This window comes from Macrotis lagotis, chromosome 3, assembly GCF_037893015.1.
Source record: "Macrotis lagotis isolate mMagLag1 chromosome 3, bilby.v1.9.chrom.fasta, whole genome shotgun sequence".
Taxonomy (NCBI): Eukaryota; Metazoa; Chordata; class Mammalia; order Peramelemorphia; family Peramelidae; genus Macrotis; species Macrotis lagotis.
Genome location: NC_133660.1, coordinates 145,748,390 through 145,769,394, shown reverse-complemented (window position 1 = coordinate 145,769,394; position 21,005 = coordinate 145,748,390). Strand labels below are relative to the sequence as shown.

At 35.8% G+C, this 21,005-nt stretch overlaps 1 protein-coding gene across 2 annotated transcripts in view; it reads right to left on the bottom strand.

The window, feature by feature from the left end:
* LOC141517876 (UDP-glucuronosyltransferase 2A2-like) overlaps positions 1-21,005 on the bottom strand; it is a 154,782-nt gene that overhangs the window by 75,879 nt on the left and 57,898 nt on the right. The window lies entirely within an intron of this gene.

Here is a 21,005-nt window from a genome sequence, read left to right as displayed (position 1 = left end):
TAAATTGATCCAATGACTATATTCCATTGGCCATACTAGGACCTTCCCACAGGACCCATAGCTGAAGCAACACAATTGCAACAGCAAAAGAGATGTGACCACTTGCTCAGACCTCATGATCAGTTCTGTTTTACAAACTACTAATTCTTTCCATCTTAAGTTCAAAAATGAGCTGAAAATATAACTTGATATCTCTAAATTCCTAATCTCAATAGTGATAGCTAAAAGGAGCTCTTGCTCAATTTGGCAAGAAGTTAATACATGGCAAGGTTTTCAAATCAGAAAAAAATTTAGCTGTATCATCCACATCCCCAGTTTACACAAAGTCTATGGTCTTGTCCATTATTGTATGAAAAATCTAGGAAAAACAATTAGCTATTAAATAGCAGCTCATGAGTAGTCAGGATTAAAAAAAAAGTTTAATAGGATAAATTACTATGCCAAACTGGGTAAGATAAAAGTTGATGTCTTCTATTTGTACTTCAAATATCAGCTTACAAATGACAAGATCCAAAGGTTTTTGTGGCAAAACCCAAAATGATTTGATTCTGTGATATAGCAGAAAAACCATTGCTATTTTGGGGCTGCATTAAGAGAGGCATGTCATCTAGGAATGATTGTTCCACTCTCATCTGCCAGGGTCTGATAACATCTAGAGGGCATTTCACTAATAGAAAATTGCATTAGGAATACAGTCAGAATGGTGGGGGATCTTGGGTCCATCATCTCTTAGGATTTATTTAAGGAACTAGGAGTGGTTTCTGACCTTTTTGTAATTATGGATGCCCTTGACAGTCTGTTGATGACTATGAAATTTTTCTTAGTATAATGTTTCTAAATATATAAGATGATACATATAGTAACAAAAGAAACCAATCACAGTGAAAGTTATCAAAATGCAAAACAATAATAAATTCATGGGCCTATATTAGGAACCCCTTGAACGAGAAATAATTAGCAGGGAGAAGATGAGAGAATAGACATGGATTAGGTATGAGTACTTTTCCTGGCCTGAAGCCTTTTTATTTTTCCCTTGTCTTAAAAAAAGGCCTTTTGGAATACTTCTATTGGGCACTTCTTGAGCATATTGTTATTAGCATGCATTATGTTGTTTTAATTCACACTGGATCTTTATTAGATACAGCTTAAAAGTTCTTTAAATTTTTCATCCATCAGAAGGCAATGTGATTTTTACAGCAAGCATTTGATTTGGAGATAGTGGATCTGGGTTTGGAATCTTTACTTTGCTATCCACTATCCAAGTGCTCTTGAAATCACTTGTTTCTCTAGGCTTCTGTTTCATTGGCTTTAAAATGAGCAGGTTTGATTAGATGATTCTTAAGTCTCCTATGCAAATCATTCTTTATTATCATAATCACTTTCATTAATATGGTCCTAGGAGAAAAGATTAAAAAAAGTATCATGGACTATTCTAGGACAGGAAAGGACATGGAGATCAAGCCAGACTCTTTGACTAAATAGCAATTGGTTCAAGTTCTAAATAATTTTCTTTCATCCTCCCCAACTCTCCAGGACTCACACAAAAAGCATCTTGAAATATCAAAGCTGCTTCATAATCAAATTGTCCCACCAGTATTTTCATTCACTCAATTCAATTTCTAGGGTTTTCTGGATACCCAAGCTCTGTTAACTGACCAACAATATAAGTTTTCCAGGTGGCCATATTATCAGACCAGTTGTTATCTGAGAGAGGCAGAGAAACAGAGACAGAGACAAAGTTGAGAGAGAGAGAGAGAGAGAGAGAGAGAGAGAGAGAGAGAGAGAGAGACAAAGAAACAGAGCGAGAAGAAGGGAAGGAGAGAAGAGAGAGAAGGAATGAGAAAAAAAGAGAGGGTCAGAGTGATTCAATCAATCATCAAAACCAAAACCTTAGCACCATACCACATCTATTCATTTGTAAAAAATTGTTTTTCTTAGAAAGTTATTCCTTTATAATAAAAGGTTTTTTTAAAAGAAAAAATAAACAACCTTAAGTAATATAATGAAGTTATCTGACATCATATGCTATGTTCCACACTTGTGGACCAAATTCATTTTCAGTTATTCTGTGGTAGTTTTTCTTTCCAATTATATTAATATAGGCATTGTGTATTGTTTTCCTGATTCTGCTCCTTTCTCTTTTCAGCAGTTCATGTAAATCTTTCTATGCCATTCTCTATTATATTTATCAAATCTTAAAGTAAATATGCCCTTATCTTCTCATACCACAATTTTTCTACTCAATGGACATTGCTATCACAAAAATATTATGCTAAAAACAATTTGAGTGCATATGGAGCCCTATCTTTTATCAATGATTTCCTTCAGAAAAAGGGAAGCAGTAGAATCTCTGGATCTAAAGGTATGTACATTTCCATCACTTTCTTCAAATAATTCCAAACCACTTACAAAAATGGTTCTATCTTTTCAGAGTTCATCTAACAGTTCTTGGCACACCTGTCTTTCCACACGTTCTCCAAAATGGACTGTCCCTATCTTTCTTAATCTTTGTTAAATTGTTGGGTTTACAATGAAAACTCAGGTTGGACTGAATTGCAATTTTCTTGTTTCTACTTATTTGGAACATCCTTTCAAATGATTGTTAATAGTTGAAAATATCTCCTTAAGAACTGTCCTTACCTTTAGAACTTATATATTAGGTAATGATTTTTGGTCATTGTTTATAGGTCTTGGATATCACACTTTTTTCCTAAGAAATTTGATACAAAACCTTTTCTCAGTCAGCTACTTTCCAAAATGACCTATCATATGTTTCATAATTGTCTGTATCATTTATTTAATTAAGAATGTGGAATTCCAGGCAATTAGATGGCACGGTAGATAATGAATGCACTGACCCTGGAGACAAGAGAACCTGAGTTCAAATCCTGCCTGAGACATTTAATACAATTGCCTTACATAAACCAAAAAACAAAAACAAGAAGAAAAAGAAAAGAAGGCATACTTCCTATGCCAAGAAAGCAGAGTTAGAAAGCAGCCTCTGAAGCCCTGCCAAATACCCCAACAAACAACTTGAAAATTACCTCAGCTTTGATATAGGAGCAAGGAAGCAAAGCCTGGTAGGAAAGGCAAAAACAGTAAGCTAGGCCCCAAGTTAGGGATAATGCAACAGTGAAGTCCTGCCCTTTTACAATCCAGGAACCCACTAGGCATGCCAGCATCAGTGCAACAAAATGAGCCCCCCCCCCACCTCTCCACACAGCCATAGGCAAGGCCTTGATCCCACTGCTGACCAGTAATGAAGCTCCCCCTGCTCCCAAAGGAGTTGGCCAACAGTGAGACTCCTTAGCTGAGGACCTCAAACACTCCAGAGAAAGCAACCAGCACCCCTACTGGCTGACCCTTGAAATTACTAAGCCAAGTGAACAAAGCCTCTAGAATCTTCAAAAGCAAACCTCTCATAGCCAGCTACCCCACCCCACCCCCCAGCACAAGATGAAAAAAGGCCAGAGAAAAGGGGGGGACCCATGGAGAAATACTTAGAAGAGACAGATCCTAACCCAGAGAGATATAGCACTGCTAAGGAGAATATGAATTGGTCTCCAGCCCAGAAAGACTTCCTTGAAGAAATCAGGAAGGAGTTTAAAAATCAATTGGAAAAATTGGGAAACGAAACTCAAGAGAAAATTAACACACTGCAAGAGAAAATTAACATCTCACAACAAGAAAATAAATCCTTGGAAAAACAATTGGACAAATACAAAAATGAGAATAACTCTCTCAGATCTTCAACTGGGCAAAGGCAAAAAGGAAATGATTCTCTCAATCTACATTTGGGCAAATAGAAAAGTTCTTCAAAAATAGAATGGGCCAACTGGAAAAGGAATTGTAAAAGATAAAGGAAGAAAAATCTTCTCCTCTAAAAAAAGAATAGAATTGGAAGAAACTAAAGATTTCATGAGACAACAAGATTGTGTTGAACAAAATCAAAAGATTGAAAACATAAAACCATGTAAAATACTTCATCAGCAAAACCAATGACCTCGAGAATTGATCGAGAAGGAAGAATCTGAAAATTATTGGCCTTCCTGAGAACACTGAAGAGAAAAAAAAGCCTGGATTTAATATTACAGGATTTAGTGATGGAAAATTGCCTCGATATCATGGAACCAGAGGGAAAAATAGTCATTGAAAGAATAAATTGATCCTCTCCAGAAAGAAATCTTAAAATGAAAACACTAAGGAATGTTGTGGCCAAATTCCAGGACTATCAGATAAAAGAAAAAATCCTTCAAGCAGCCAGAAAGAAAAAATTTAAATACCAAGGAACCACAGTAAGGATTACACAGGACCTGGTCATAGCAACATTAAGGGATCCAAGGGCCTGGAATGAGATATTCCAAAGAGCAAGGGAACTTGGAATGCAGCCAAGAATCTACTACCTGACAAAGCTGAGCCTTCTCTTCCAGGGGAAAAAAGATGGACATTTAATGAAATGGGAGACTTCCAAGATTTCATAATGAAAAGACCAGAGCTAAATAGAAAATTTGGACATCAAACAGGAGGCTCAAGAGACACATGAAAACAACTGCTATACAATAAGATGAAACTGGCTATATACCCACTTGGGATAAAGAGTCTCACTAACTCTTGAGAATTGTAAGTCTATTAGAGAGAATATACATAGCCAGAAGTGATGGACACTCATAACTTTTCTGTGACTCAGATAGAATGATTTAAAAACAATACCTCCTTAAAAAGGGGGACAGTAAGGAGAAGGGAGGTTGGAGGGAGACTGAATGGGGGTAAATCTCATTACATCAATAGGTACAAAAGACCTAGTGTAATCCAGGGGAGGAAGGGAGGAGGTGAGAATCACCTGAATTTTCATCTCATCACACTTGGCTTAAAGTTAACTTATATCAAGTTAAGAAACTTATCTTTCCTTTCAAGCATTAAAAGGGGAAAAGGGGAGGGGGCATGGGGGGGGAGAAAAAAGGGAACTAACAGAAGGAAGGGAATAAGGGGAAAAAGGAAAGGGGAAAAATGGGAGGGGGGTCAATTTAAGAGGGCAAACGCACTGAAGGTGGCAGCACTCAGAAACAAAACACTGGGGAATATGGATAAAGGGAAAAAAGGGGAAAATACAAACAGAAGAAAGATAGCATGGAGGGCAATAAAGAGTTAGTAATTATAACTTTCAATGTGAATGGGATGAACTCTCCCTTAAAACGTAAATGGATAGCAGAATGGATTAAAAACCAGAATCCTACAATATGCTGCTTACAAGAAACTCATTTGAAGCAGAGAGAACAGAGAAAAGGTAAAAGATTGGAGCAAAATATATTTTGCTTCAGCGGAAGTGAAAAAATCTGGGGTAGCAATCCTTATCTCAGACAAAGCAGCTGCAAAAATAGATATTGTTAAAAGAGATAAGGAAGGAAACTATATCCTCCTAAAAGGTACCATAGACAATAAAGTAATTTCAATACTAAATATGTATGCACCCAATGGGACAGCATCCAAATACTTAGAGGAGAAGTTGAAAGAGCTACAGAAAGACATAGACAGCAAAACTCTACTAGTGGGAGACCTCAACCTCCCACTCTCAGATTTAGATACATCAAATCATAAAATAAATAAGAAGGAAGTTAAAGAGGTAAATAGATTAGTAGAAAACCTAGTTATGATAGACCTATGGAGGAAGCTGAATGGGGATTAAAAGGAATATACTTTTTTTTTCCTGCAGTACATGATACTTACACAAAAATTGACCATGTACTAGGACATAAAAACCTAATGATCAATTGCAGAAAGGCAGAAATAGTGAATTCATCTTTATAAGATCACAATGCAAAAATATCATATGCAATACTGGGGCAGGGAGATATAGACCCAGAACTAATTGGAAACTAAATAACCTCATTTTAAAGAATGAGTGGATCAAACAACAAATTACAGAAAGAATTAATTATTTCATTCTAGATAATGACAATAATGACACAACATACCAAAACCTATGGGATACACTTAAGGCAGCTGTCATGGGATATATTATATATCTTTAAATGCTTACATGAATAAATTAGAGAAAGAAGAAATCAACGAACTAAATATCCAACTAAAAACATTAAAGAATAAATTAAAAACCCTCAATTAAATACCAAATTAGAGATTCTAAAAATTGAAGGAGAAATTAATAAAATCAAAAGCAAGAAAACTATTGAATTAATAAATAAAACCAAGAGCTGGTTTTATGAAAAAAGCCAATAAAATTGATAGACTTCTGGTCAATTTCATTAAAAAAAAAGAAAGAAGAAAACCAAATTGATAGTATCATAAATGAAAAAGGTAAACTCATCACCAATGAGGAAGAAATTAAAGTAATAATTCAGAATTATTTTGCCCAACTCTATGCCAATAAGTTTGACAATCAAAGTGAAATGGATGAATATTTACAAAAATAAAAGTTGCCCAGATTAAATGAAGAGGAAATTAAAAACTTAAATAGCCCTATCTCAGAAAAAGAAATTCAACAAGCCATTATTGAACTCCCCAAGAAAAAATATCCAGTGGCAGATGGATTCACAAGTGAATTCTATCCAACATTTAAGGAACAATTGGTTCCAATTCTATATAAACTCTTTGGAAAAATAGGTGAAGACGGAACTCTGCCTAACTCTTTCTATGACACCAATATGGTGCTGATACCTAAACCAGGAAGAGTTAAAACAGAGAAATAAAATTATAGATCTATTTCCCTGATGAATATAGATGCAAAAATCTTAAATAAACCTTAGCAAAAAGATTACAACAAGTTATCACTAGGATACTACATTATGATCAAGTAGGATTTATCTCAGGAATGCAGGGTTGGTTTAATATTAAGAAAACTTTTAGTATAATTAATTTATCAATAACATACCTATCAGAAATCATATGAGTTTATCAATAGATGCTGAAAAAGCTTTTGATAAAATACAGCACCTATTCCTACTAAAAACACTAGAGATTATAGGAATAAATGGTTTGTTACTTAGAATAATAAAAAGTATGTATCTGAAACCATCAAAAAGCATTATATAACAGGGATAGGCTTGAGGAATTCTCAATAAAATCAGGGATGAAACAAAGATCCCCATTATCACCACTACTATTCCATATCATATTAGAAATTTTAGCCTCAGCAAAAAGAGAAGCAAAAGAAATTGAAGGAATTAGAATAGGGAAGGAGGAGACAAAACTCTCACTCTTTGCAGATGACATGATGATATACCTGGAGAACCTCAAAAGGTCATCTTAAAAACTATTAGAAATAATTAGCAACTTTAGCAAAGTAGCAGGATATAAAAATAAACCCTCATAAATCCTCAACATTTCTATATATGACTAGCAAGATACAGCAGAAAGAGCTAGAAAGAAAAATTCCATTCAAAGTAACCTCAGACAAAATAAAATACCTAGGAGTGAACCTGCCAAGGCAGACTCAAAAACTTTTTTGAAAACAATTACAAAACTCTTCTTGTGCAAATAAAATCAGATTTAAATACCTGGGCAAACATCAACTGTTCATGGATAGGTTGAGCTAATATAATAAAAATGACAATTTTACCAAAACTAAACTACTCGTTTAGCACCCTACCAATCAAAATTCCAAAAAATTACTTTAATGAGTTAGAAAAAATTGTAAGTAAATTCATATGGAGAAATAAAAAGTCAAGAATTGCCAGGAGCTTAATGAAAAAGTGCAAAAGAAGGTGGCTTAGCCCTACCTGATCTAAAATTATATTATAAAGCATCAGTCATCAAAACTGTTTGGTATTGGCTAAGAAATAGAGTGGTAGACCAGTGCAATAGACTAGGTGTAAAAGCAGGAGATGATTATAGTAAGGTGCTATTCGATAAACCCAAAGAGTCCAGCCATTGGGATAAAAACTCTCTCTTCAATAAAAACTCCTGGGAAAATTGGAAGTTAGCATGGAAGAAACTTAGATTAGACCAACACCTCACACCCTATACCAAGATAAGATCTAAATGGATACAGGATTTAGACATAAAAAAATAATATTATAAGCAAACGAGATCAAGGACTACTTTACCTGTCAGATCTATGGAAAGGGAAACAGTTTATGACCAAGGAAGAGATAGAGAACATCATTCAAAACAAACTAGATAATTTTGACTACATTAAATTAAAAAATTCTTGCATAGACAAAACCATAACCAAGATCAAAAGAAATGTAGTAAATTGGGAAACAATTTTTACAGCTAGTATTTCTGACAAAGGACTCATTTTTCTTTAATATTTATTCTCATTGTGTACAAATAATGTTTTTTTTACAATAATAAAATATTCCTGTTTAAGAGTAAATGAAATACCCCCTCCCCCCATAAATAGAGACTTGCTTGAGTGATAAAGTAAAGGGGAGAGAAATAAATTAAAATTTAAAAAATAATATTAATAATTGTAGGTATGGCCAGGTGGCACAATGGATGGAGCACCAGCCCTGGAGCCATGAGCACCCAAGCCCACATTCGGCCCCGTACACCCAACAATCACCCAGCCATGTGACATGCAAGCCACCTGAACCCCATTGTCCTGCAAAAACCAAAAATAAGGAAAAAAAAGACCCGAAATAAAATAAAATAGTAATAATAGTAGGGGTGGCTGGGTGGTGGACAGAGCATTGTCCCTTGAGCCAGGAGCACCTGGGTCCAAATCCAGCCTCAGAAACCCAAAGATCACCCTGCTATGTGGCCCCAGGCAGGCCACCCAGCCACATTTACCCTGCACCCCCCCCAAATAATAACAATTAAAAATTGTGCTTGAGTCTTTGTTCCAACACCAACACTTCTGTCGTGGGTGGATCACATTCTTTATGATAAGTCCATGGCAAAAGTTACTTCCATATTTTTCCACCTTTGCCATAGCTGATCGCAACTCCCTCCTTTTGTATTTCTCCACTACCATGTACTATATTTTCTTTCTCCTTTCACTTTGACTCTGCTGTAGGGTAGCAGAGTGGCACAGCAGACAGATCCCCGGCTCTGGGGCCAAGAGGCCCTGAGCCCCCATACCACCCCTTAGGCCCAGCATCCACCTGGCCCTATGGTCCTGGACAGGCCATCTAATCCCAGACCCTTGCAAGAAGCAAAAAAAGAAAATGTGTTATATTTGACTACTCTCCCCCCATGGTCCATCCTCTCCTCCATCATTGACATCCCCACCCCCTTCCCCTGTCCCTCCTCCTTACTCCAGATGTCTATACCCCATTGAGTATATATGCTATTTCCTCTCCTCCTCTGATGAGAGCAAAGTTTCCCTCATTCCCCCTTGCCTTCCCCCCTTCCACATCATTGCAATAGCTCATTGTAATAAAGAGAAATCTTATTATATGAAATATCTTGGCCTATTCCCCCCTCTCCTTTTGCTTTCTCCCATTACATTTCCTTTTTTTTCCTATTGACTCCATTTGTACACTATATTTTACCTTCGAATTCAGCTTTGTCCTGTGCTTCAACTATAAAAGCTCCCTCTACCTGCTCTATTAACTAAGAACGTTACTATGAGTATTATCAGTGTCATTTTTCTATGCAGGAATACATGCAGTTCATCATCATTAAGTCCCTCATAATTTCCCCTTCTCCTCCAATCTCTATTCTTCACCTGAGTCCTGTATCTGAAGATCAAACCTTCTGTTCAGCTCTGGCCATTCCAACAGGAACATTTGAAATCCCCCTGGTTCATTGAAAGTCTGTCTTTTTCCCTGGAAGAGGACATTCAGCCTTGCTGGGTAGTTGATCCTTGGCTGCATTCTAAGCTCTTTTGCCTTCCGGTTTACTATATTCCAAGCCCTACGAGCTTCCAATGTAGTTGCTGCTAAGTCCTGTGTGATCCTAACTGCAGCTCCATGATATTTGAACTGTGTCCTTCTGGCTGCTTGTAACATTTTCTCTTTGACTTGGGAGTTCTGGAATTTGGCTATAATATTCCTAGGGGTTGGTTTTTTGGGATCTCTTTCTTGGGGGATTGGTGGATTCTCTCCATTTCTATTTTGCCCTCTGCTTCTAGAATCTCAGGGCAATTTTCCTGTAGTAATTCTTGGAAAATGATGTCAAGGCTGTTTTCCTGATCATGACTTTCTGGTATTCCAATAATTTTTAAATTATCTTTTCTAAGTCTGTTCTTCATATCAGTTGTTTTTTCAGTGAGATATTTCACATTTTCTTCTAATTTTTCATTTCTTTGGTTTTGAAGTATTGATTCCTGATTTCTGGTAAATTCATTAATCTCCCTGAATTCTATACTTTGTCTGAAGGATTTGTTCTCCTCAAAGAGTTTTCGATTACATTAAATTAAAAAGCTTCTGCACAGATTAAACCACTGTAACCAAGATAAAAAGAAATGTAATGAATAGGGAAACAATCTTTACAACTAATGATTCTGACAAAGGACTCATTTCTAAAATATACAGAGAACTGAGCCAAATTTTCAAAAAAACAAGCCATTCCCCAATTGACAAATGGTCAAAGGATATGCAAAGGCAATTTCCAGGTGAGGAGATCAACAAAATCCATTGTCATATGAAAAATTGTTCTAAATCATTAGAGAAATGCAAATTAAAGCATCTATGAGATACCACCTAATGCCTCTCAGACTGGCCAATATGACCAGAAAGGATAATGATCAATGTTGGAAGTGTGAGGGGCAAAAATACTGACTTTTCAGAAACAGTGCTGAATTAGTCTAAGCCATTTCTCAAGAATCAGGTTAGTGTGAGAACCGGACCTCTGGCTAGAAAAATTATGTCACCATAACCATATAAGGTGTAAACAAAGACAGACTCTTCTGGGAAAGCTTAGGCACACTCTTCTCTTTGTACCATCAAGTTTACCAATAGTTGTAAAGGGGGTTGTGGTTTTTGTGTTTTTTTAACCCTGCTTCAGCTTCTGCAATTTGGCGTTTCCTGCTCTTTCTCTCATAGAGTTAGGAACTGCCCTGCTTCTTGCAAGAATTGAAATAAATTTTAACTCTTTGGGGTGGCTAGGTGGCATAGTGGATAAAGCACCAGCCTTGGAGTCAGGAGTACCTGGGTTCAAATCTGGTCTCAGACACGTAATAATTACCTAGCTGTGTGGCCTTGGGCAAGCCACTTAACCCCATTTGCCTTGCAAAAACCTAAAAAAATAAATTTTAACTCTTTGCTGTCACTTTGAGAGGACTCTGAGTAGTCATTTTGGTTTAGGGTCTCAATACCCTGCACAGAAGGGATGTTGGAAATCTGGGACACTGGTGGAGCTGTGAACTCATCCAACCTTTCTGGAGAGCAATTTGGGATTATGCCCAAAAGGCAACAAAAATACACATACCCTCTGACCCAGTAATACCACTACTGGGTCTATACCCTGAAGAGATGATAAAAAAGGGTAAAACATCACTTGTACAAAAATATTTATAGCAGCCCTGTTTGTGGTGGCAAAAAATTGGAAAGTGAGTGAAAATTCATCAATTGGGGAATGGCTTAACAAACTGTGGTATTTGTATGTCATGGATGCTATTGTTCTATTAGAAACAAGGAAGGATGGGAATTCAGGGAAGCCTGGAAAGATTTGCATGATCTGAATGCTGAGTGAGATGAGCAGAACCAGAAAAACATTGTATACCCTAACAGCAACATGGGGGTGATGATCAACCTTGATGGACTTGCTCATCCCTTCAGTGCAACAATCAGGGACAATTTTGAGCTATCTGCAGTGGAGAATACTATCTGCATGCAGAGACAGAATTATGGACTTTGAACAAAGACCAAAGACTATTACCATCAAATTAGGGGAAAAAAAGCATTATCTTATTTATGCAATTTTACTATCTCATACTTTGTTTTACTTCCTTAAGGATATGATTTCTCTGTCATCACATTCAACTGAGATTAATGTATAACATAGAACCAATGTAAACACTAACAGAATGCCTTCTGTGGTGAGTGGGGGGAGGGAAGCAAGAATAGGGGAAAAATTGTAAAACTCAAAATAAACTCTTTAAAAAAAGAATACTTTGGAAAAAACTTAAAAAATTAATATCAAAGAAACCTGCCTTAATTTCTTAGAATCATAGAGTAAAATAGAAATTGAAAGAATTCATCAAACATTGCCCAAACGACATCCCAAAATGATAACTCTTAGAAACAACATAGGCAAATTCCATAGGACACAGAGCAAGGAGAAATTATTGCAAGCAAACAAAAAAGAAAATAATCAGAACTATTGGAAAACTTGCAATATCAGAAGGCAAAGGAGTTAGGATTACAATAAAAAAATCTTCTACCTAGCAAAAATAAATTTTACCTTTCAAGGGGAGAAAGTATATTTAATGAAGTTAAAGGATTTTCAAGCATTTCTAATTAAAAGACCAGAGCTGAATAAGAATAGAAAACTCAAGAGAAACATAAAAAGGTAAAAAAGAAATAAGAATGATAAAACATTAGAAAATTGAATGAGGTTAAACCATGCATATTCTTTTTTTGTTTGTTTTTAGGGTCTTTTTTTGCAAGGCAAATGGAGTTGTGACTTGCCCAAGGCCACATAGCTAGGTAATTAACTAAGGTTGGATTTGAACACCTGACTCCAGGGCAGATGCTCTGTCCACAAATAAAAAAGAATATTATCGTTATAAGAATAAGTAGAAAGGTTGTAAATATAAGATGACTATGTTGGGATGATGGTCCTTCTCACCCCACCCCCCAAAGTATTCAGAATGTATTTGAACTGGAAGAAGGAGGGGAAGATTGATTTGGGTAAATTATCCTACATAAAAGAGGGGAAAAGAAGCTATTATAATAGAAGGCAGGTTGGATAGGGGAGGGTGGTGTCAGGCAAATTCCCATCAAAACTGACTCAAAGAGGAAACAGCATAAACACTGAATTGGAAAAAAAAAGAAATACTTGTAACCCTATAAGGAAGTCAAAAGGAATGGGGGAAATAGAGGGAGGGGAGACTGATTTTTTTTTAAAAAGTGTATATCAGGGAAGGCAATGATCAGAAGGAAAACACTTGAGAAATGAGAAAAGTTGAGCAGGAAGCAATTTTTTAAAAAAAGGATAAACAAATGAAAAATAGCATGGAGGAAAATATGCATCTAATTATAAAAACTACAAATGGGAATAGATGAACTCAACTATAAAATAAAAGTGAATACTAGAATAGATTAAAAACTATAATCCTACAATATGCTATTTAAACCAAACACATTTAGCAAATTAAAGCTTCTCTGAGGTAGCACCTCACACCTCTCAGACTGGCCAATATGACCAGAAAGGACAATGATCAATGTTGGAAAGGATGTGGGAAATCTGGGACACTAATACATTGTTGATGGATCTGTGAATTCATCCAACCTTTCTGAAGAACAATTTGGAATTATACCCAAAGGGCAACAAAAATGTGCATACCCTTTGATCCAGCAATACCACTACGGGTCTATACCCTGAAGAGATGAAAAAAGGTAAAAACAACACTTGTACAAAAATATTCATAGTAGCCCTGCTTGTGGTGGCAAAGAATTGAAAATTGAGTGAATGTCCATGGGGAGTGGCTTAATAAACTGTGGTATATGCACATGATAGAACACTATTGTTCTATTAGAAACCAGGAGGGAATGGGAATTCAGGGCAGTCTGGAAGGACTTGCATGAGTTGATGCTGAGTGATATGGGCAGGATAAGAAGAACAGTGTACACCCTAACAACAACATGGGGGTGATGATCAACCTTAATGGACTTGTTCATTTCATCAGTGCAACAATCAGACTCAGTTTTGGGATATCCATGATGGAGAATACCATCTGTATCCAGAGAAAGAATTGTGGAGTTTGAACAAAGACCAAAGGTTATTACCTTTAATTTAAAAAAAAACCTGTTATTATATAATTTTGCTATCTCTTATACTTTTTTTTTCCTTAAGGATATGATTTCTCTCTCATCACATTCCACTTAGATCAATATATACCATGGAAACAATGTAAAGACTAATAGACTGCCTTTCTGTGGAGGGTGGGGGAGGGAAGTGAGATTAGGGGAAAAATTGTAAAAATCAAAATAAATAAATAAATTTTTAAAAAAACCAAACACATTTAAAGCAGAGAAATACACACAGGTTAAATGTAAGGAGCTGGAGCAGAATCTATTGTGCCTCAGTTGAAGCAAAGAAAGCAGGGATAACAATCATGATATCTAAGCAATAGAAAAATAGATCTAATTTAATAAATGAAATAAATGAAAGCAGTAAGAAAGGAACTTATATCTTTCTAAAAGGAACTATAGATAATGAAGTGATATTGATATCAATACTTAACATATATGCACCAAATGTTATAATTTAAAATTTTGAAGAAGTTCAATGAATTACAGGAGAAAAATAGATAATAAACTATATTAGGGTGGGACCTCAACTTGCTCCTCTCAGAACTAAAGAAATCCAATCATAAAATAGCATGAAAGAAGTTAAGGAGGTAAATAAAATGCTAGAAAAGTTAGATATTATAGATCTCTGAAGAAAACTGAATAGGAATAAAAATGAATGTATACTTTTCAGCAGTATATAACATCTAGACAAAAGTTGACTATGTGTTAGGATATAAATCATGATTGGTCAAGAGTCATGAAAATTTAATAATTTTGAGATACCAACTCACACTTATCATACTTGCTAATCAGACAAAAAAGGGAAAAGTTGAATATTGAAAGGTTTGTGGAAAACTAGAACACTAATGCATTGTTGATAGCATTGGGAATTGATCCAACCATTCTGAAGAAGAATTTGGAACTATGCCCAAATGGTTATAACACACTTTGATGCAGCTATGCTACTGCTATGTCCACATTCAAAGGAAATGCAAAAATAGTGAGAAGGACCCATTTGTCAAAAATATTTATAGCAGTTCTTTTTGTGGTGACTAAGAACTGTAAATCAAAGGGATGCTCCTCAAATGGGGAATGACAAAACAAGCTGTGGTCTATTATTGTAATATGGAATATTATTGTATCATAAAAAGTGACAGAATGATTTTAGAAAAACCTGGAAAGACTTACATGAGCTGATACAAAGGGAGGTGAATAGAACCACAAAAATGTTGTATGTAGTAACAGCAATATTATTGGTGAAGAATTGTGAATGACTTAGTTAATCTCAGCAATATAATGATCCAAGTCAATATCAAAGGACTACTGATAAAAAAAATGGGATCCATCTCCAGTGAAAGAACTGATATCATTTGAATATAGACTGAAACATATATTTTTCACTGCCATTTTTTGTTTTATTTGAGTTTTTTGGTATGAAATGACAAATATGAAAATGTTTTATATAATTGCGCATTTATAACCTGTATCTGATTGCTTACCATCTCATGGAAAGGATAGAGGAAAGAGAGAAATAGGAAGGAATAGCACTTAGAATTCAAAGCTATAAATTAAAAAAAACCTAGTAGAACTTAAATCCTTTTAAAAATAGCTAAAGAAAGTTTCTGTGCCAATTTCAGGTTGCTGAAATCAGAAGAGTCAATAAGTATTCTCTCCTTGATATAAGCAAACTGCAGTGGAGAGGAATTCAAGTTGCAAGAAAGATTAGTGGTACTAAATAACTAATTGGGAAATTCAGTCATCCAAGCTCAATATTTGCACTACTGCAATCATAGGATTATAAGATCACAAAAGCAATTAGGTGATATGAAAATGTATCAGAATTGGAAAAACACAAGTAACTCATAATGGTAAGAAGATTGATTTAATCAATGTTATTTCCAATAGATATTATTTTTAATTATTGCTACATGAAGATTATTGTTAATAATATAGTATCCCAGTAATTCTAGATGGATATACTATATTTAAGGCAATCTTCTTTATACTTTATACCCAATATGGTTTGTACCTGCTTTTTATACTAACAAAGACTTTCCCTGACATTTTCCCAGTCTCTTTATGTTCTACAAAAGACAAAATTTTAAGCTAATGTACTGAAGTCCATAATAACCATCCTGGAAGGCAAAATTGAAAATAAAATGGTTTAGTCCAAAATACTCCTGAAAACAGTTCATCTCACCTAATTCCTTGCTGTAAAATTGTTCCCACTTTTTCTCAAATGAATGGAACCAGAAATAGTCAAAGAAGAAAGATAGTAGCATATTCTTCACTCTTTCTATAAAGGTCATCTTGTCAGTCAGCTTGCCTAGTGCCAGAAGCACAAAGGAAGGAGGAGATGGAAGTCTACAACAGTATTTCTCATAAGCAATCCCCATAGTATAATTGAGACTATTTATGAAAGGGATTTCAAGCATCTCAGCTGTCAAATCTCCACATGAAGTACAGCATCTGTAAGTAGAACATCAGAACCAGTTTTTTCAGTTTCTCAATGAATGTCTTATTGAAGACTGCTTTTTCACATTGTGATTTCACAAGAGAAATGAGGATGCTGAGAAATTCATGAAAATCCCACAATCTTTCCCAGTGGGAAAACCTTATGATTTTTTAAAATCAGCTCCTATAAAGATTTTCCCAGAATTCATCTTTTGTTTGTGGCATAGGAAAGACTTCAAAATTAAACTCTGAAGAGTCAATAGGTTCAGTGAGAGGTAAGTCAGAAGGCAACATCACAGTCACCATGTGACCCCTTTGTGCCAGCTCTTCAAGAATTACCTTCATATTCATCCAGTGGCTATAAGCCAATGGCCACACTAAGACCTTCCCAACCAAAGGAACTGAGCTGCAGCAGCAACAGAATAGAAATCCACTTTTCAGGCATAGTGCTTGAGTCTGACACCTTCTATCACACTGCACTAATGCTCTTTGTGTGTCCTGGATAAATATGCACCACAAGATTGAGACAAGTTGAAGATTAATTTCTAAAATCCTTTTTAGACAAACTTCTAGCCTAACCCCAGTCCAATCTGTAAGCATTTCTTTCAGTAAATTCTTTCTATATGCCAAATAAGAGAGACACAAATTAAAAATATCAAATGTACTAGCTTTGCTTTTCACAAATCTTATAATTAAAATAGAGCAAACTAAGAAGCACAATGCATACAGCATATCTACAACTGCCAAGTAATTCAATTCAAAAAATATTTATGAGACAGTCAATATATAAAAGTATACAAAGCCATCCAAAAGATACTTTATATGCTCTAAGAATTTACAATCTAGTAGCAGAGATAAAAACAAGTCTATAAATCACTATGAGTGAGGTGGAATATGATAAATGCCCTAACAACTTTTACAAGTGAATGGTTCAGATGCTTTAAAATATCAATATATTTTAAAAATATGCTAAGGAAGATGATATTTATTCCTTGTTCTCCATGAAGATCATGACAATAGGGAGGTGATGTCATGAAAAGTAGTGAATTGGATTTGGGGAGGGGGGTGGGTTATGCTAAGTCACCAGCCTCACTTTCTTCTCTGGAGTCATCTGGGTCTAGTGGCCTAATGTGGATCAGGACAACTAGAGATGGCCCTGAATTTGAAGAAGTTATGGTGGTGACATATATTTGTTATATATATGATGTGTATAAAGATTTATAAATTTTGTATATAGCTTTGTTTGTATATATATTCAGGTATATTTCATGTCTTCCATTCATATAGCCATTCCAGGAAATTAGAATAAAAAATTGAAAAAATTATTGGTGCCCCCTCACTTTCCTTTGCTCTTTAATCTTCCCCTCCTCCCATTTATTTGTTTTGGAGACCTTGGTGGACTAGAAGGCTGATGGAAAATAATTGTACCTCTCATCCCTACAATTCCTAATGGGATACTTTGGCAGAAATCCTTGACACCAATTTGGACCATGAGATTCTCCTTGTAAAGGAATTAAAATGGTATTATAATGACAATGTAACTTTCAGAGAGATTTTTAGCATAGAAAATTTAGTCTTTGGGAATAAGTGGAAGTGGTTTAAGAAGAATTAAGTGCTTAGTTAGTTGTGTTCTGAAAATGGTAAAAGTTAAGATTGCCTTTCTGGAGAGAAAAATTATACCTGGTTAAGTCTCTGGGAACTGACATAGCTTTCCTGTTAGAACAAAGGTCTTTATAGATTCAAAATCATGGATTTCTGGAAACTGGTGAAGCCTGTGGATCACTTCTCAGAATGAATCTCTCTCTACTACTATCTGTCATTCACTTGACCGAGTGATCTTTCAAAATCACAGTTAACCATGTCACTCCCCGACCCCAGGTGGTAAAGGGGATAGAATACCTGGTTTGGAGTCAGAAAACTCTTTTTCCTGAGTTTCAGACTGGTTTGAAACACTTAGTAGTTGTGCAACCCAAGGCAAATCATTTAATCCAGTGTTTCTTATCTGTAAAAATGAGCTGGAGAAGGAAAGGAGAAGGATCTTCACCAAGAAAATACCAAATGGAGTCACAAAGAGTCAGACATGACTGGATGACTTAACAAGAACAATTCCACAATTACTATGGTTTCTCATTAACAACTTGTTTAAAGCTCTTCATAACCTGTAGCCTTTCCAGTCTTCTTCACACCTGATTAGTCTCCCCTCTCCCCCCACCTCGCCCCAGTAATCTTTGATCCAACATCACTGGCATCTTTGAAATCATTCAAGCAAAGCTCTCAACTTCTGATTCTTGATTTATTATCTTTTTTGCTGACTGTCCTCCAACCATCCTCATCTCTGCCTCTTGTTTTTCCTGGTTTCCTTCAAGTCCCAGCTAAAATCCCACTTTTTGCAATACTCCCTATGCTATTTTTTCCCAACTTATCTTTTATGTGGCTTGTTTGTACATAAGTGTTTGTATGCTATCTCTTTCATTAGATCATGAGCTACACAAGAGCAAAGACTGTCTTACCTTCTTTGTATTCCCATTGCATAGCTCTGGACTTGACACAGGATGAATGGGTAACAAATATTTTTTGACTGATTGACATAAAAGCAAATATAAAATGCTTATTATTATTATTACAAAGGAAAAAACTATGTTGAACTAAAGATTTTGTTTTATTTCCATCAAATATGTGGGTGTCAGACAACTAGGTTAGGAACTTCTGTCATAGAGAATAACCAAATATGGTTTTCTTTCTAGATTGATGGCCAAGTACATGAAAAGTCTGCCCCTCTTCACTGAAAGAGTTTCAAGACTCATTCTCTGAGCTGAGAATTCATATACAACAGAACTTTTTATAGGAAGGGGAGAGCACCTCAGTTGGGGAATCTGGCTGAAGATCAGGAGCTAGAAACAGAGAGTTCTGCAACCACATGTGCATCTCAGATGTCTTGCATTGACCAGGAGACTGGGGGAGCCACACCAAAAAAGGAATGGGTGACTCCTCCCACCCAATTTCTTTAGCAAAGGCTGCTACTAATAATCTCCCATAATATTAATGACAGAGTACCTGGAATTAGAAATGTCCCAGTGCAACAAGACAACAAGAAACAGACAAAAAAAACCCTGTCCTGAACATCCCTACATCCTGCTTTTCATTCTCTTTCTCTGGCATCACCACATTCAAATATTCGCTCCAAGTTTATTTTCAAAAAGGAGCAGAAACCTATTAGAAAAATCAACCTCTGATTAATGTTTCTTAATATTAGCCTCTTTGCAGATTGCATCTCTATTTCTTAATCTTGCTGTCTGTAACATTGCTTTTATAGACTTCTATGTATTTTAATGAGCAACTGATATTTACACTGAAAAATTATCCAAAATGTTGCATATCCATTTGTGTTAAAAATTTCAACCTTGAACTTCAACTTCTTCTATCAAGAATGAGATAGATAAAAATGCCTGTTTCCTTAATATGAGATCACTATTTTTTAGTGATCTCATTATAAAGAGTTTCTCTTTTCCTGATCCTGTTTTGAAATATTTCTCTCCCAGTAGTCCTACCCCAGTATTATCAATGAAAAGACAGAAACCACTGGCCAGTTCTCATTCTGTAAGGTAACATTCTATGTTGGGTTTTCAAAATATAATTTGGTTTTATATTCTCCACAAAGTGCTTAATTAACCAAGCATATCATACAAAGATATTTTTCACCTCTTTCTCAGCATTTAAGGTCACAGATTCACAGAATTGTAGAAATTCAAATCTAGAAGGAATTAACAAATTATCACACTGGTTTGTTCTTGTCCTTTATTATCAAAGAAGGCCAAAACAACACTATGTTAGAGTAAAGTTAGAGTTATTTCTGACTGTAGCTGATTAGACCAATATGAACTCAGAATGATCAACCTCAGGTCAGATATAAATCACTCATGTGAACACCTGGGGTGAGTACTCTAAATTTATGCTTATCCCATTTCCTTTGAGCTACTTCCATTCTGCTTTGCTCATTTAGTAACACAGCCCCCCCCCCCCATTCCCCTGATGAGGGCATGCCATGCTGGACAGTCCTGTGCCAGTGTCTCCCATGTTGCATAATCAATTCCAGAGTTCTTTCTTCCACCCCAACCCTGACCCTGGAGTGCCTCTCCATAAAATAGTCTTTTTGGAAACTGTATGTTTGGTTCATGAACAATGTGGCCAGCCCAGTTGCACTCTTTGTGGTTGAATTCTTGGCAGTTTAGCTCAAGTAAGAACTTCAGTGTCTGATATCCTCTCCTGCCAGGTGATCTTCAGAAGCTTGCTGACAATTTAAATGGAAGTGATTCACTTTCCTGGCATGACACCAGTAGACTGTCTAGATTTCACAGGTACATAGCAGTGAAGTCAGTACAACAGTTCTGTACACCTTCAGCTTGGTCATCAGTATAATACCTCTTCTCTCCCACACTTTCTGAACCTCCCAAACACTGAACCAGCTCTGGCAATGCATGCGTCAACCTCATTGTCAACATGTACCTCCCTGGAAAGGACACTGCCAAAGTAAATGAACTTGTCCATAGTATTCAAAACTTCTCCATTTGCTGTAATCAATGGTTCCACATATGGATAATGTGGTGCTGGTTGATGGAGTGCCTGAGTTTTCTTGGTGTTAATTGTTATTAGTACAATTTAGTACAAGCAGCAGAGATGATCCATGCTTTGTTG